Source organism: Salvelinus alpinus, chromosome 24 (assembly GCF_045679555.1).
Source record: "Salvelinus alpinus chromosome 24, SLU_Salpinus.1, whole genome shotgun sequence".
NCBI lineage: Eukaryota > Metazoa > Chordata > Actinopteri > Salmoniformes > Salmonidae > Salvelinus > Salvelinus alpinus.
This window is the reverse complement of record NC_092109.1, coordinates 23,904,033-23,919,409: the sequence shown is the minus strand read 5'-3', so window position 1 is coordinate 23,919,409 and position 15,377 is coordinate 23,904,033. Positions and strand designations below refer to the sequence as shown.

Here is a 15,377-nt window from a genome sequence, read left to right as displayed (position 1 = left end):
TCTTTGGCCTGAATATCAACCTGGCACCATCCTACAGTGAAGCATGGTGGTGGCAGCATCATGCTGTGGGGATGTTTTTCAGCTGCAGGGACTGGGAGACTAGTCAGGATCGAGGCAAAGATGAACAGAGCAAAGTACAGAGAGTTCCTTGATGAAAACCTGCTCCAGATTGCTCAGGACCTCAGACTGGGGGCGAAGGTTGACCTTCCAATAGGACAATGACCCTAACCACACAGCCAAGACAACGCAGGAGTGGCTTCGGGACAAGTCTCTGAATGTTCTTGAGTGACCCAGCCAGAGCCCGGACTTGAACCCGATCGAACATCTCTGGAGAGACCTGAAAATAGCTGTGCAGCGACGCTCCCCATCCAACCTGACAGAGCTTGAGGGGATCTGCAGAGAAGAATGGGAGAAACTCCCTAAATACAGGTGTGCCAAGCTTGTAGTGTCATACCAAAGAAGACTCGAGTCTGTAATCGCTGCCAAAGGTACTTCAACCAAGTACTGAGTAAAGCGTCTGAATACTTATGTAAATGTGATATTTCAGATTTTTTTTTATTTTTATACATTTGCAAAATATTCTACAATCCTGTTTTTGCTTTGTCATCATGGGGTATTGTGTGCATATTGATGAGGGGAAAAAACGATTTAATCAATTTTAGAATAAGGCTGTAACCTAACAAAATGTGGAAAAAGTCAAGGGGTCTGAATACTTTCCAAAGGCACTGTAGATATGGTCCAGAGCAGCTGTGCTGGCACACAGAGAATAGAAAGAGAGGATAGGAGGAAGAGAGTAAAGGAGAGGAGAGGAGAAAGAGATGAGAGGAGAAGAGAAAGAGAGGAGAAAGAGAAAGAGGAAGAGGAAGAGAGAGGAGAAAGAGAAAGCACACTCAGCCAAGTCCAGTCAGAATCAGAAAGGAGACAGAATGAACAGAGAGAAAGAGAGACAGAGAGAGAGAGAGAGAGAGAGAGAGAGAGAATGGGAGGTGTGTTACTGTAGCATTGGGAACTCTAATTGTGGCCAGAGCAGGTGTGTGATTTAGTGGAAGGTAGCAGGTGTGTGATTTAGTGGAAGGTAGCAGGTGTGTGATTTAGTGGAAGGTAGCAGGTGTGTGATTTAGTGGAAGGCAGCAGGTGTGTGATTTAGTGGAAGGTAGCAGGTGTGTGATTTAGTGGAAGGTAGCAGGTGTGTGATTTAGTGGATGGTAGCAGGTGTCTGATTTAGTGGAAGGCAGCAGGTGTGTGATTTAGTGGAAGGTAGCAGGTGTGTGATTTAGTGGAAGGTAGCAGGTGTGTGATTTAGTGGAAGGTAGCAGGTGTGTGATTTAGTGGAAGGTAGCAGGTGTGTGATTTAGTGGAAGGTAGCAGGTGTGTGATTTAGTGGAAGGTAGCAGGTGTGTGATTTAGTGGAAGGCAGCAGGTGTGTGATTTAGTGGAAGGTAGCAGGTGTCTGATTTAGTGGAAGGTAGCAGGTGTGTGATTTAGTGGAAGGTAGCAGGTGTGTGATTTAGTGGAAGGTAGCAGGTGTGTGATTTAGTGGAAGGTAGCAGGTGTCTGATTTAGTGGAAGGTAGCAGGTGTGTGATTTAGTGGAAGGTAGCAGGTGTGTGATTTAGTTGAAGGTAGCAGGTGTGTGATTTAGTGGAAGGTAGCAGCTGTCTGATTTAGTGGAACGTCAAATCAAATCAAATTTTATTTGTCACATACACATGGTTAGCAGATGTTAATGCGAGTGTAGCGAAATGCTTGTGCTTCTAGTTCCGACAATGCAGTAATAACCAACGAGTAATCTAACCTAACAATTTCACAACAACTACCTTATACACACAAGTGTAAAGGAATGAATAAGAATATGTACATAAAAAAATATATGAATGAGTGATGGTATAGAACGGCATAGGCAAGATGCAGTGGATGGTATAGAGTACACTATATACATATGAGATGACTAATGTAGGTTATGTAAACATATAAAAGTGTCATTGTTTAAAGTGACTTTACTGCTGACCCAGTAAATGCTCTGATGTTATGGCCCATGTTATGCAATGGGTGGTAAGGAACATTTGATTAGTACCTTGAGCACAGCTGAGGTATTAGTGTGTTCCAGACTGTTACATTCTACACATGGAACTGATCTCTCTCTCTTTCTCTCTGTTCATTCTGTCTCCTTTCTGATTCTGACTGGACTGGCTGAGTGTGCTTCCTCTCCTCTCCTCTCCTCTCCTCTCCTCTCCTCTCCTCTTCTCTTCTCTTCTCTTCTCCTCTCCTCTCCTCTCCTCTCCTCTCCTCTCCTCTTCTCTCCTCTCCTCTCCTCTCCTCTCCTCTCCTCTCTTCTCTTCTCTTCTCCTCTCCTCTCCTCTCCTCTCCTCTCCTCTCCTCTCCTCTCTTCTCCTCTCCTCTCTTCTCCTCTCCTCTCCTCTCCTCTCTTCTCCTCTCCTCTCCTCTCCTCTCCTCTCCTCTCCTCTCCTCTCCTCTCCTCTCCTCTCTCTCTCCTCTCCTCTCCTCTCCTCTCCTCTCCTCTCCTCTCCTCTCCTCTCCTCTCCTCTCCTCTCCTCTCCTCTCCTCTCCTCTCCTCTCCTCTCATTCTCTTCTCCTCTGTGTGCCAGCACAGCTGCACTGGACCGTATCTATGTCTCCTCACAGTAAACCAGACTGTATAGGTTCTGATTCAAACACAGGGTATTGTCTGAACTTTTCAACATTCCCCTTCTTACTGTCTCTCTCTCTTTCTCTCTCTCTCTGCACAGGGAGAATATAAATGACATTTTTTAAATCAGGAGTTGACAGTTTGCTCTCTCTGTAACAGCAACTCTAGTTATAGTGGGATTGGGAGAGTTATTTCAGTGGTTTCAATGACACAATGAAATACACTATGTACGCACTCTGCTACAGTGAAAATAAACCATTTACACAAACAGCATGACTCCTAACTCCTAGAATGCTGAAGACCACCTTCAAAAAGACTGTATACCATGGGTATGACAAAACATGTATTTTTACTGTTCTAATTACGTTGGTAAGCAGTTTATAATAGCAATAAGGCCTGGGGGGGTGTGATATATGGCCAATATACGCCATGTTGCGTTGTGCCTAAGAGCAGCCCTTAGCCGTGGTATGTTGGCTATATACCACACCCCCCCAGGCCTTATTGCTATTATAAACTGCTTACCAACGTAATTAGAACAGTAAAAATACATGTTTTGTCATACCCATGGTATACAGTCTTTTTGAAGGTGGTCTTCAGCATTCTAGGAGTTAGGAGTCATGCTGTTTGTGTAAATGGTTTATTTTCACTGTAGCGGATTGCGTACATAGTGTAGTGTATGAGTGCGTACATTGTTGCTTAAATATGCTATGATGTCACTTACAGTACACACAGAACTATAAAACCTCCCTCCACCATGCATTGAAAAGAGTAGAAAAGAACAAGGGAGACATTAGAGGCCCCTGCTTAAGACTGGCTTAGCTCGTTTCACTGAGTCTGAGCACAGACTTTGCTCATAAATATATATCAAAGGAATACATCAAATCCCACTGCACCACTTCTCAATGCTCAACCCCCAAGTGTAACTCCAGTGTCTAACAGTTGAAGGGCACCTTTATTTTACTTTAGTAGAAGTTATGAGGCTCACATTATTCTTTCATAACACCCCCATTATATGTGTTGGACACAAATATGAATAAGTGCAGAAAGCCAATGCCAGGATTGCTCAATTTTCTTTCCACTAGTAAACCAGATTCCTCGCTGAAGTAGGACTTGCTAGTGAGCAATCAACTGAAGCTTGGTTTTAATAAATTGCTAATTTGCGAGTCTAAACCCCAAAATGAAAGCTGGCCAAAGCTGACGCGTCTGCTTCTGCAAAGTGGAGGAAGTGAACACTGGATACAAATAGACACAAATGTCCGTCTGACAGACAACAACTCCGTTCGGGAACAGTTAGAGGTGTGTAGAGTTAGTGATTTAACATTCTGATAACCCCAATACAACTTGTGACCTCTGACCTCACCTCCTGCTGAAATTTGCCTCACCATTTGCCTCATGCAGCGTGACACATCTCCTTCGCATAGAGTTGATCAGGCTGTTGATTGTGGCCCGTGGAATGTTGTCCCACTCCTCTTCAATGGCTGTGCGAAGTCATTGGATATTGGCGGAAACTGGAACACGCTGTCTTACACGTCAATCCAGAGCATCCCAAATTGTGTTGTGTGACCAAACTGCACATTTTAGAGTGGTCTTTTATTGTCCCCAGCACATGTGCACCTGTGTAACAATGATCATGCTGTTTAATCAGCTTCTTGACATGTCACACCTGTCAGGTGGATGGATTATCTTGGCAAAGAAAAAATGCTCACTAACAGGGATGTAAACAAATTTGTCCACAAGATTTGAGAGAAAAAAACTTTTTGTGCGTATCGAACATTTCTGGTCTTTTATTTCAGCTCATGAAACATGGGACCAACACTTTACATGTTGTGTTTATATTTTTGTTCAGTGTAGAGGCTTTTTTTGCCCTCCCACATCACTTATAGACAGAAGATCTCCACTAAACATAGAAGCACATGGTTTATCTGTCTCTCTGTGACCGCTGATAACAAAATTGACTGCAGTGCAAATACAACGTTTTTACAATTGATAAAAACAAGCAACGTATAAAATGATGCTTCAAATGAAAACCGAGATGAGCATTAAAATATAAACAGTTAACTATAGGCCTATTTTAATCATATTGAAGTATATGTTCATGTTCAATCAATTGAGTTATATTTTGCTACTTGTAGACTAGTGTCTGTAAATTGCCTGTACATTTCATGATGTGTAGCCTAACATGTGCGCAATGATGTGGCAAAGCAGTGATTTAGTAAGCATTAGAATAAGCTGTAGGTGGGAATCTCTCTCTAGGTCCTAGGTGCTGATCCGTCGTCAGTATTGCGAAATAATTCTAATGTTAAGGTATGATTTGAATGGAGAAGCCTGATCCGACAGCAGCGCTCCCTTTCTTTCGATCCTATCAGTATAGACACACTCCAATGATACACTTAGTAACCATGCTCTTTGTGCTTTTGAAGAAGCATGTTACATCTTCGTACCGTTGTAGGAAAATGCATTGTTGAAACACTCTTAGTTCCATCGCTATTGGGGAAACCGGGCCCTGGACTCTTTCTCCCCCACAATATTACGTTTTTAAGAGAAAAGTACCTAGTAGGAGTAGGAGCATCAGTAGGAGCATAAACATCTAATCTTGACAAGCTATCAACAGATATGAGGGCAGGGTTTCACACAGGAGGTGTGTTTTGCTTTAACCTCTCCTGAGGCATTTAGGGAATGCTAACCACAAGTCACCCTTTGGGATCAAGTACTGCAGTGTTACAACTCTGAAGGACACCTATCTGACACACACATACACATAGGTGCATACACGCATACACGCACACACACACACGCACGCACGCACATGCGCACGCACGCACGCACGCACACACACACACACTTTTCTTGTCATGTATACTGCCACAATGAATATGATAGTGCCTGAGGTTTTCCAACAGAACTTTGTAGATGTCAAAAAGTGAGCTGCAGTCTATCAGCATAATGTTGTTATGAGAACATAATGGAGAGAGCATTGTAACATGGTCTAGGGAATAGCCATGCAGGCCTCCTGCTGGTGTCTCACCTCAGTGTGGCATTATCAGATGTGTGTTAGTCAGGCTTGTTATCATAGGAGACATGGCCTCCTCCTGTGAGCAGGCACTGTATGGTGTACTCCTGAATCAGCAGCTTTCCCAATGCTGCTAGTCATACTCTTGTCCCGCCACTCTCTCTCTCTCTCTCTCTCTCTCTCTCTCTCTCTCTCTCTCTCTCTCTCTCTCTCTCTCTCTCTCTCTCTCTCTCTCTCTCTCTCTCTCTCTCTCTCTTTCTCAGTCGATCTCTGTCTCCTCTCTCTCCGTATTTGTCCCTTCTCTCTCTTCCTCCCTTTTTCTTTCAGCCTCTCTCTCTCTTCTACAGCGAGTCAGCACTTTAACCGTTATCACACGATGTGATCACATGATGTTCACAAACCTATCATCAGCCGATGATTAGGTAATAATAACAGACTATCAACTTAATAATATCGTATTGGCAACCAACCCATAACGTATTGGCAACCAACCCATAACGTTTTGGCAACCAACCCATCACGTATTGGCAACCAACCCATAACGTATTGGCAACCAACCCATAACGTATTGGCAATCAACCCATAATGTATTGGCAACCAACCCATAATGTATTGGCAACCAACCATAACGTATTGGCAACCAACCCATAACGTATTAGCAACCAACCCATAACGTATCGGCAACCAACTCAGGGCCTACATCATAACAGATTTACGGTATAATAATAAACCAAATTATAATTAAGATAAAAGCAATTTGTATCTTAATCGTGAACCAATAAATAACATCATAACAAATAACAATCAAATCATAAACCACATAATAATAGCCACATTATGAAGCGACGTTTTACCAAAATGTCCCAATTCATTTCTCAGGAATGGATTGGACCTGTTTGTAAGATATGATAAGGAATGGATTGGACCTGTTTGTAAGATATGATAAGGACTGGATTGGACCTGTTTGTAAGATATGATAAGGAATGGATTGGACCTGTTTGTAAGATATGATAAGGAATGGATTGGACCTGTTTGTAAGATATGATAAGGAATGGATTGGACCTGTTTGTAAGATATGATAAGGAATGGATTGGACCTGTTTGTAAGATATGATAAGGACTGGATTGGACCTGTTTGTAAGATATGATAAGGAATGGATTGGACCTGTTTGTAAGATATGATAAGGAATGGATTGGACCTGTTTGTAAGATATGATAAGGACTGGATTGGACCTGTTTGTAAGATATGATAAAGAATGGATTGGACCTGTTTGTAAGATATGATAAGGACTGGATTGGACCTGTTTGTAAGATATGATAAGGACTGGATTGGACCTGTTTGTAAGATATGATAAGGAATGGATTGGACCTGTTTGTAAGATATGATAAGGAATGGATTGGACCTGTTTGTAAGATATGATAAGGAATGGATTGGACCTGTTTGTAAGATATGATAAGGAATGGATTGGACCTGTTTGTAAGATATGATAAAGAATGGATTGGACCTGTTTGTAAGATATGATAAAGAATGGATTGGACCTGTTTGTAAGATATGATAAAGAATGGATTGGACCTGTTTGTAAGATATGATAAGGAATGGATTGGACCTGTTTGTAAGATATGATAAGGAATGGATTGGACCTGTTTGTAAGATATGATAAAGAATGGATTGGACCTGTTTGTAAGATATGATAAAGAATGGATTGGACCTGTTTGTAAGATATGATAAAGAATGGATTGGACCTGTTTGTAAGATATGATAAGGAATGGATTGGACCTGTTTGTAAGATATGATAAGGAATGGATTGGACCTGTTTGTAAGATATGATAAAGAATGGATTGGACCTGTTTGTAAGATATGATAAGGAATGGATTGGACCTGTTTGTAAGATATGATAAGGAATGGATTGGACCTGTTTGTAAGATATGATAAGGAATGGATTGGACCTGTTTGTAAGATATGATAAGGAATGGATTGGACCTGTTTGTAAGATATGATAAGGAATGGATTGGACCTGTTTGTAAGATATGATAAGGACTGGATTGGACCTGTTTGTAAGATATGATAAAGAATGGATTGGACCTGTTTGTAAGATATGATAAAGAATGGATTGGACCTGTTTGTAAGATATGATAAGGAATGGATTGGACCTGTTTGTAAGATATGATAAGGAATGGATTGGACCTGTTTGTAAGATATGATAAGGAATGGATTGGACCTGTTTGTAAGATATGATAAGGAATGGATTGGACCTGTTTGTAAGATATGATAAGGAATGGATTGGACCTGTTTGTAAGATATGATAAGGAATGGGGGATTGTCATTTTAAAATTATCTGCAACTCAAAACCAAAGACCTGTCACTGACTGATGAGAAAATTCTATGAGGGAGAGAGTTTGAGTCAGATATTTTCTACATCTATCGACTGTAGGGATAGTAAGGATGACTATACACAAAGAATGAAACAGCATTTTCAGGGTTAAAAGCCCCAGTCTGAATGAATCGCTGCTGAAAACAATCTGTTGGAAACTCGATCTGTTCTCGCTGTTCCCTCTTCCCACAGACTCAAGGCTCACTTACGAATGTGAAATAACATAAAACGACACATTTTCTTCATTAGAGCCTGCATGAATCAGTCTGAGACAAGGCGACAGCTTGACTCCAGCATCCTGGTCTATACCACCCACTCCTAGTTACAGACGGCTGGGAAAATGTTGATGAATACTGCAGTTCTTTACGTTTTTTGGGTCTGGTTTAAAGTTTTTTAAGAGGAGCTTATTTATGTTTTTGGAGGAACTGTGCCTATAAGCATCCACTTTAAGAGCCATTTAAGGCACGTGAGGTAATGTGTGTGTGTGGTGTGGTTGTTGTGGTGGCCCATTGGGGATTTGCAGAGTTTGGAGACCAACTTCACAGGTGGGTTGAGGGGTCTGGGTGTCGAGGGATTTAGGAGGAAGGGAAGAGTCCGAGTACGTGGGTGTGTGTGTGTATGTGTGTTTATGTGTGTGTGTATGTGTGTGTGTGTGTGTGTTTATGTGTGTGAGTATGTATGTGTGCTTTGGGGGTAGACTGTCTCGGTGGTTTTAAGTTGTTAGACCATACCACCAGACGCAACTGAATGGGTAGGTTTAAAATAAATGCATTGCCCCCTGAGGCATTCCAATAACAGGAGCCTCGGGGGCCGGCGTGTGAAATCAAATCCGTGTTGTGGTTTCTTCCCCTCAGAGTAGCCTACCTGGAACACAGCTGGCCTTCACTGAGACCCCTCATATAGAGGCAGGAGGTAGACACATTAGCATTAACCATAATCCTGCATGTACACTGAATCTGGTTTAGGGGTTCAACTCAATCACTGAGCTCTGAACTCTGGACCAGGTGTGAGCTCAAGTAATGGGGTGAGATACGTACGTAGCTGCCATTACCCTGTACGCACATGGAGAGAAGCAGGAAAGCTCAGGTAATTGCTATCAGAGACGACCTTGGGTAAAAACATATTGGCCTGCCCATTTGGAGTGATTGACGTAGCAGAGGCGATGGTAACTGCTCTCCTGGGGCTCTCCACACAGCTCCATTGTGTGCGCAATTAGGACCATGGCACCATGATGTCATAAAGCGTGGCTGGTGCCTGCACCAGCTCTCATCAAAAAGCAGCACAGTGGAGTGGAGCTTTATTACTCCCACACAGGAAGGGACTGGTCCACTCTGCTCTCCCCCACTCCATATATAATGTATTAGAGCCGCCAGTTGTGTTTCAGTCTCCTAGCGACCCTCACCTAAACAAGACGTACCCAAACGGACGCATGACATCACTGCAGGCTCATTCATACGTTATTATGAGTATTCCATTTCTTGTGAAACATTTCCACCATTTTGGCATTAGTATAGCCATGGAGCTCAGCTCCAAAAACACACACAACAGGCTTTACGCTGAGAGTCATGCAGAACAGGGGAGCAGAGGTCAGAGAGACAGAGCCAGGAGTCTTTGATTTTCCAAATGAAATAGAAAGCGCTCGGTATCCGCCACTGGTTTCGGATGACAGGGGATGCCTTTCAGCAGAAACAACAGCCAGAGAGCATTCTCCATTGTCATTGTAAGTGTAAAATTAGTTCCAGTTCTCTGTAATCTGTTCCAGCTGCTGGGAGATTGTGGTGGCTGTGATAGAGCGATGGTTGGAGCATCAGACTCAGAACAGGGTCAGACTAATTCTAATGGGCAAGGCTGTGGTCAGCCGCTCCCCCGACTAACATCCCCAAGAGATATTGCCCAGAACATTCCAGAAAGGGGGCGGATAATTCTAGTAAGACCGGAATAAAAGAGAAAAACCACTTAAAGAAAGAAAGACGGAAAGGAATTTCGCCTCGGCGTCATGTGTGGCCCCTTGGAACAATGAAGATGCTATTCTAATCTGAGACAATATACAGTGCAAACAGCCGGCTCACTGAATGAATGTCAGTCTAAACACAGACATACTAAACTGGGTGTTGCTAAAAAATACAAAATAAGATTAAAAAGGGCAGTAAGACTGTGATACCACCCGCAGCTTTGGGCTCGAGGTCCAGAGCCACAGTCAGTGACTCGGTGTTCCTTGGTTCTGGTTCTGGTCCATGCGGGTTTGACTCTGACTGTTAACTGTAACATGTGAATAGTCTTAAGGACAGGCTCATCTTCTAGATGTGGTTTAGCGGCTGGAAGACAAGATGGTTGACTAAAAAAAGCCAGTGAATTACAGTATTACATACTCTCCTGTCCCATGCCACGTCCCTCAGCAACCCCTGTTATTGTTGACATAATCGATCTCACGGTTGGTTAGGCTACTTTCTAAATGTAATTCTATCAGTCTATCAGAATTCCAGTCACTCCAATACATGTTATACCCCTTTATCTTCAAGAATAGGACTTGGAAATATGGACGTATAGATTAGCCAAATTCTTTAACCTGAGCATGACTACAACACTAAGGACTTATTAGCCAGCCCTGCTCTGTTGTTTATGATTTTGTTGTCATGGAGGACTGATTGGGCTCATTGATTCAAGTTGAAAATAAATGCTGCGCTCATGGAATGGCATGCTTTGAGCACTACTGAAAAGTGCTATTTACATGTGAACAATGAATGCCATATGTTGCATTTGCTATGGGCCTATTGCTTACCTTTTTGTTGGTGACACTTTGATATCTTCACAATTTGCAGCTGTTTAAAGGGCGAATCCACAGATGAAACAATAACAAAATGGACACCCCGCATCTGGTTTGGTAAAAGCTGAGGGATGAGCCTGGAGAAATGTAACCACTCTCAGATTAATAGACAGAGCTATGGATGCAAGGACTGGCCATCCATGATATCAAAATTATTGTTTTAACCATGATATATACAGTGTTTGTTTACATTTACAATGTTTAAAAACATTAGAGAAAAACTGGTTTATATTTTGGGTTCTGATGGAGTAGGACAGTTGAACTAAACTCATGATGCATTTATAAGTTATATTCTTCAAGAATCAATATATACAGTATATAATTAGTATATAAAGTCCAAAAATGGATGTAGCAACTACAGATTGCCCCTTTAAGTCTATCAAAAGTGTGTGAGTTTGAGCATGTGTCCATTAGGCCTATGGATTTTTTTTATCAGCAGAATTAGATTGAGCAACAAAAGCCCAACTTTTATTCCATAGGCTGGGATCTGCACTATGCAGCTGTTGAAAGATCGCATTTTTCACTGTCTGTCCACTAGTTTAAAAAACAATGATTTGGGAACAGCCATTCACAACAACCACAATCCGTAAGGCGCAAATAGCTAAATGATAGAGCAGCAGTGTGATTCACATCAATACGCTATGTAGATATCAATAATAAGTGATATCCGTATCGCCGTAGACTACACCACTGCTGTCATCCTTACCTCCAAGCGTTTATTCAAGTTGGATAATCTTTGGAAAGCCTGTTCCTGCTCTTTTCCCGCGATCCATCAAACACATTTGGTGTGTCATCATAATGGTCTCTGACTTGTGGTCGGACTTGCTCAAGTGGAACAAACTTAAACTTGCGCCTTTTTTCAATTCTGATTTGAATGTCATTGAGAAAACAGAAAAGCGTCAACAACAAAAAATTCCGCAAACATCCTTTCTGAATTGAAAAGTAATCCTCAAAGTAATCATCTAGTTTTTCAAAAGTACCTGTAATCCGATTAGATTTTTTTCTCTCTGGTAACGTAACAGATTACAGTTACCGTTTTTTTGTAATCCCTTACATATAACCCAGTCGATCATGTGTCATTGCACTGTTAACGTGATACTTAACGGAGTGGATGAAAGAAAGAGAGAAGGGGGACTGTATGTAATGTAAGAATATGTGTGTCTGTCCAGTGTAATGTATGAATATGTGTGTCTGTCCAGTGTAATGTAAGAATATGTGTGTCTGTCCAGTGTACTGTAAGAATATGTGTGTCTGTCCAGTGTAATGTATGAATATGTGTGTCTGTCCAGTGTACTGTAAGAATATGTGTGTCTGTCCAGTGTACTGTAAGAATATGTGTGTCTGTCCAGTGTACTGTATGAATATGTGTGTCTGTCCAGTGTACTGTATGAATATGTGTGTCTGTCCAGTGTAATGTAAGAATATGTGTGTCTGTCCAGTGTAATATATGAATATGTGTGTCTGTCCAGTGTACTGTAAGAATATGTGTGTCTGTCCAGTGTAATGTAAGAATATGTGTGTCTGTCCAGTGTAATGTAAGAATATGTGTGTCTGTCCAGTGTAATGTAAGAATATGTGTGTCTGTCCAGTGTAATGTAAGAATATGTGTGTCTGTCCAGTGTAATGTAAGAATATGTGTGTCTGTCCAGTGTAATGTAAGAATATGTGTGTCTGTTCAGTGTAATATATGAATATGTGTGTCTGTTCAGTGTAATATATGAATATGTGTGTCTGTCCAGTGTAATGTAAGAATATGTGTGTCTGTCCAGTGTAATGTAAGAATATGTGTGTCTGTCCAGTGTAATGTAAGAATATGTGTGTCTGTCCAGTGTACTGTATGAATATGTGTGTCTGTCCAGTGTAATGTAAGAATATGTGTGCCTGTCCAGTGTAATGTAAGAATATGTGTGTCTGTTCAGTGTAATATATGAATATGTGTGTCTGTTCAGTGTAATATATGAATATGTGTGTCTGTCCAGTGTAATGTAAGAATATGTGTGTCTGTCCAGTGTAATGTAAGAATATGTGTGTCTGTCCAGTGTAATGTAAGAATATGTGTGTCTGTCCAGTGTACTGTATGAATATGTGTGTCTGTCCAGTGTACTGTATGAATATGTGTGTCTGTCCAGTGTACTGTATGAATATGTGTGTCTGTCCAGTGTAATGTAAGAATATGTGTGTCTGTCCAGTGTACTGTATGAATATGTGTGTCTGTCCAGTGTAATGTAAGAATATGTGTGTCTGTCCAGTGTAATGTATGAATATGTGTGTCTGTCCAGTGTAATGTAAGAATATGTGTGTCTGTCCAGTGTACTGTATGAATATGTGTGTCTGTCCAGTGTACTGTATGAATATGTGTGTCTGTCCAGTGTAATGTAAGAATATGTGTGTCTGTCCAGTGTAATGTAAGAATATGTGTGTCTGTCCAGTGTACTGTATGAATATGTGTGTCTGTCCAGTGTAATGTAAGAATATGTGTGTCTGTCCAGTGTACTGTATGAATATGTGTGTCTGTCCAGTGTACTGTATGAATATGTGTGTCTGTCCAGTGTACTGTAAGAATATGTGTGTCTGTCCAGTGTACTGTATGAATATGTGTGTCTGTCCAGTGTACTGTATGTAACGTATGAATATGTGTGTCTGTCCAGTGTCCTGTATGTGTGGGAGGTAGCAGGTGGGGGTGCTTGTTCCAGATCCTGGGAGGTTAAATTCAGAGGGCCCAGAGAGTGGCGACCTCGTTCCGCCTGACTGCTCCTGAAAACAACCAGTCAGCCGAGTGTTGAGACTAAGTGGCATCTGCCGTCTGACTCAAATCACCTTCCTTCAGAAAAGCCGTGCCTCGGGACCGCAGGGCCATGCCACCATCTTTAACCCTCCAACCACCCTCTCACCACCTGTAGCCACCACCCATCAGCCACCACCCTCTCTCACCAACTGTAGCCACCACCCTTGTCAGCCAGCTACCACCCTCACCAGTCATAACCAACCTTCAACATGACGAACCCTCACCAAACAACTGCAGTCACCATCCTTACCAGCCAGATACCACCCTCCACCCTCACCAGCTTCCACACTCACCAACTACCCAGGACCTTCCAGTTATGAGTTTCATTAAGCTCATCTCTGGTTCATCTCTGAGTGAAGGAGGTGAGTGCATGTTGAAGCTCAATCCTATCAAAGAAAATATCACTCAAACCTTCTCTCATACATTCTTTAAAATTGACACGGATCTGAGTAAAATCAACAGTAACCGTTGCTAACAAACATTATAGTCACCCTGCATATTGAACAGGCCACACTAGGATCGAGTCCACAGTGCAGATGAAAGCACAGGAACTGAAAAGTGGAGGAGAGGAAGGGGGCTGGGGGGAGTGAGGCTTTCTTTCTAGCAATGGAAGAAGAATCCAGAATTGGGCCCTCTCTCAGAAAGTGCCCTTAATCCACACTTAAGTCCATTACATATGGGGCGCTTTGGTTAGGAACACAGTGATAAGCTCCGCAAAACCAGGGAACACCATCCCCAATAACAGCACATTGCTGACTCCCTATTTAACACGATTTTTAGCAAATACAAAAAGGCTGTTAGTGCATTTTAGGCAAACGTTTTTATTTTTTGATATGGCTTTGAAAGGAAACTGGGCCACGGAAAGAAAGCATTGATGCCTTAATTGTATTTTTTTCACCACCAAAGAAACTGGGGTGCTTATTGGTGCAACGAGAGAGAGAGAGAGAGAGAGAGAGAATGAGAGAGAGAGAGAGAATGAGAGAGAGAATGAGAGAGCGAGAGAGAGAGAGAGAGAGAGAGATTGAGAGAGAGAGAGAGAGAGAGAGGGAGAGAGTGAGGGAGAGAGAGAAAGAGAGAGAGAGAGGGGGGAAAGAGAGGGTTGGAGAGGGGGGAGAAAGCGAGGAAGAGGGAGAAAGCGAGAGAGAGCGAAAGAAAGAAAGACTGTACATAGCCAATAATATAACATTTGAAATGTCTATATTCTTTTAAAACTTTTGTGAGTGTAATGTTTACTAATGTTTCCCTTGTTCATTTCCCTTTTGTTTATTGTCTATTCCATTTTCCCCCACATACAACACTCGTTCTGCCAGTCACATTCTGTTAAAGGTCCCCAAAGTACACACATCCCTGGGTCGTTCGTCTTTTCAGTTCGCTGCAGCTAGCGACTGGAACGAGCTGCAACAAACTCAAACTGGACAGTTTTACCTCCATCTCTTCATTCAAAGACTCAATCCTAGATTGTGGCAGTTGTGGCTGCTTTGCGTGATGTATTATTGTCTCTACCTTCTTGCCCTTTGTGCTGTTGTCTTGCCCAAAAATGTTTGTACCGTGTTCTGTGCTGCTACCATGTTATCCTGCTGCCATGTTGTGTTGCTACCATGTTGTTGTCATGTTGTGTTGCTACCATGCTGTGTCGTCATGTTGTGCTGCTGCCATGTTGTCTTGCTACCATGTTGTTGTCATGTGTTGCTGCCTTGCTATGTTGTCCTATATTTGTACTTTGTTTTATTTTTTTATTTTT

General features: G+C 42.1%; 1 protein-coding gene across 7 annotated transcripts in view; it reads right to left on the bottom strand.

Moving 5' to 3' along the window:
* LOC139552367 (retinoic acid receptor RXR-alpha-A-like) overlaps positions 1–15,377 on the bottom strand; it is a 151,704-nt gene that overhangs the window by 45,191 nt on the left and 91,136 nt on the right. The gene's annotated exons all lie outside the window — the stretch shown is intronic.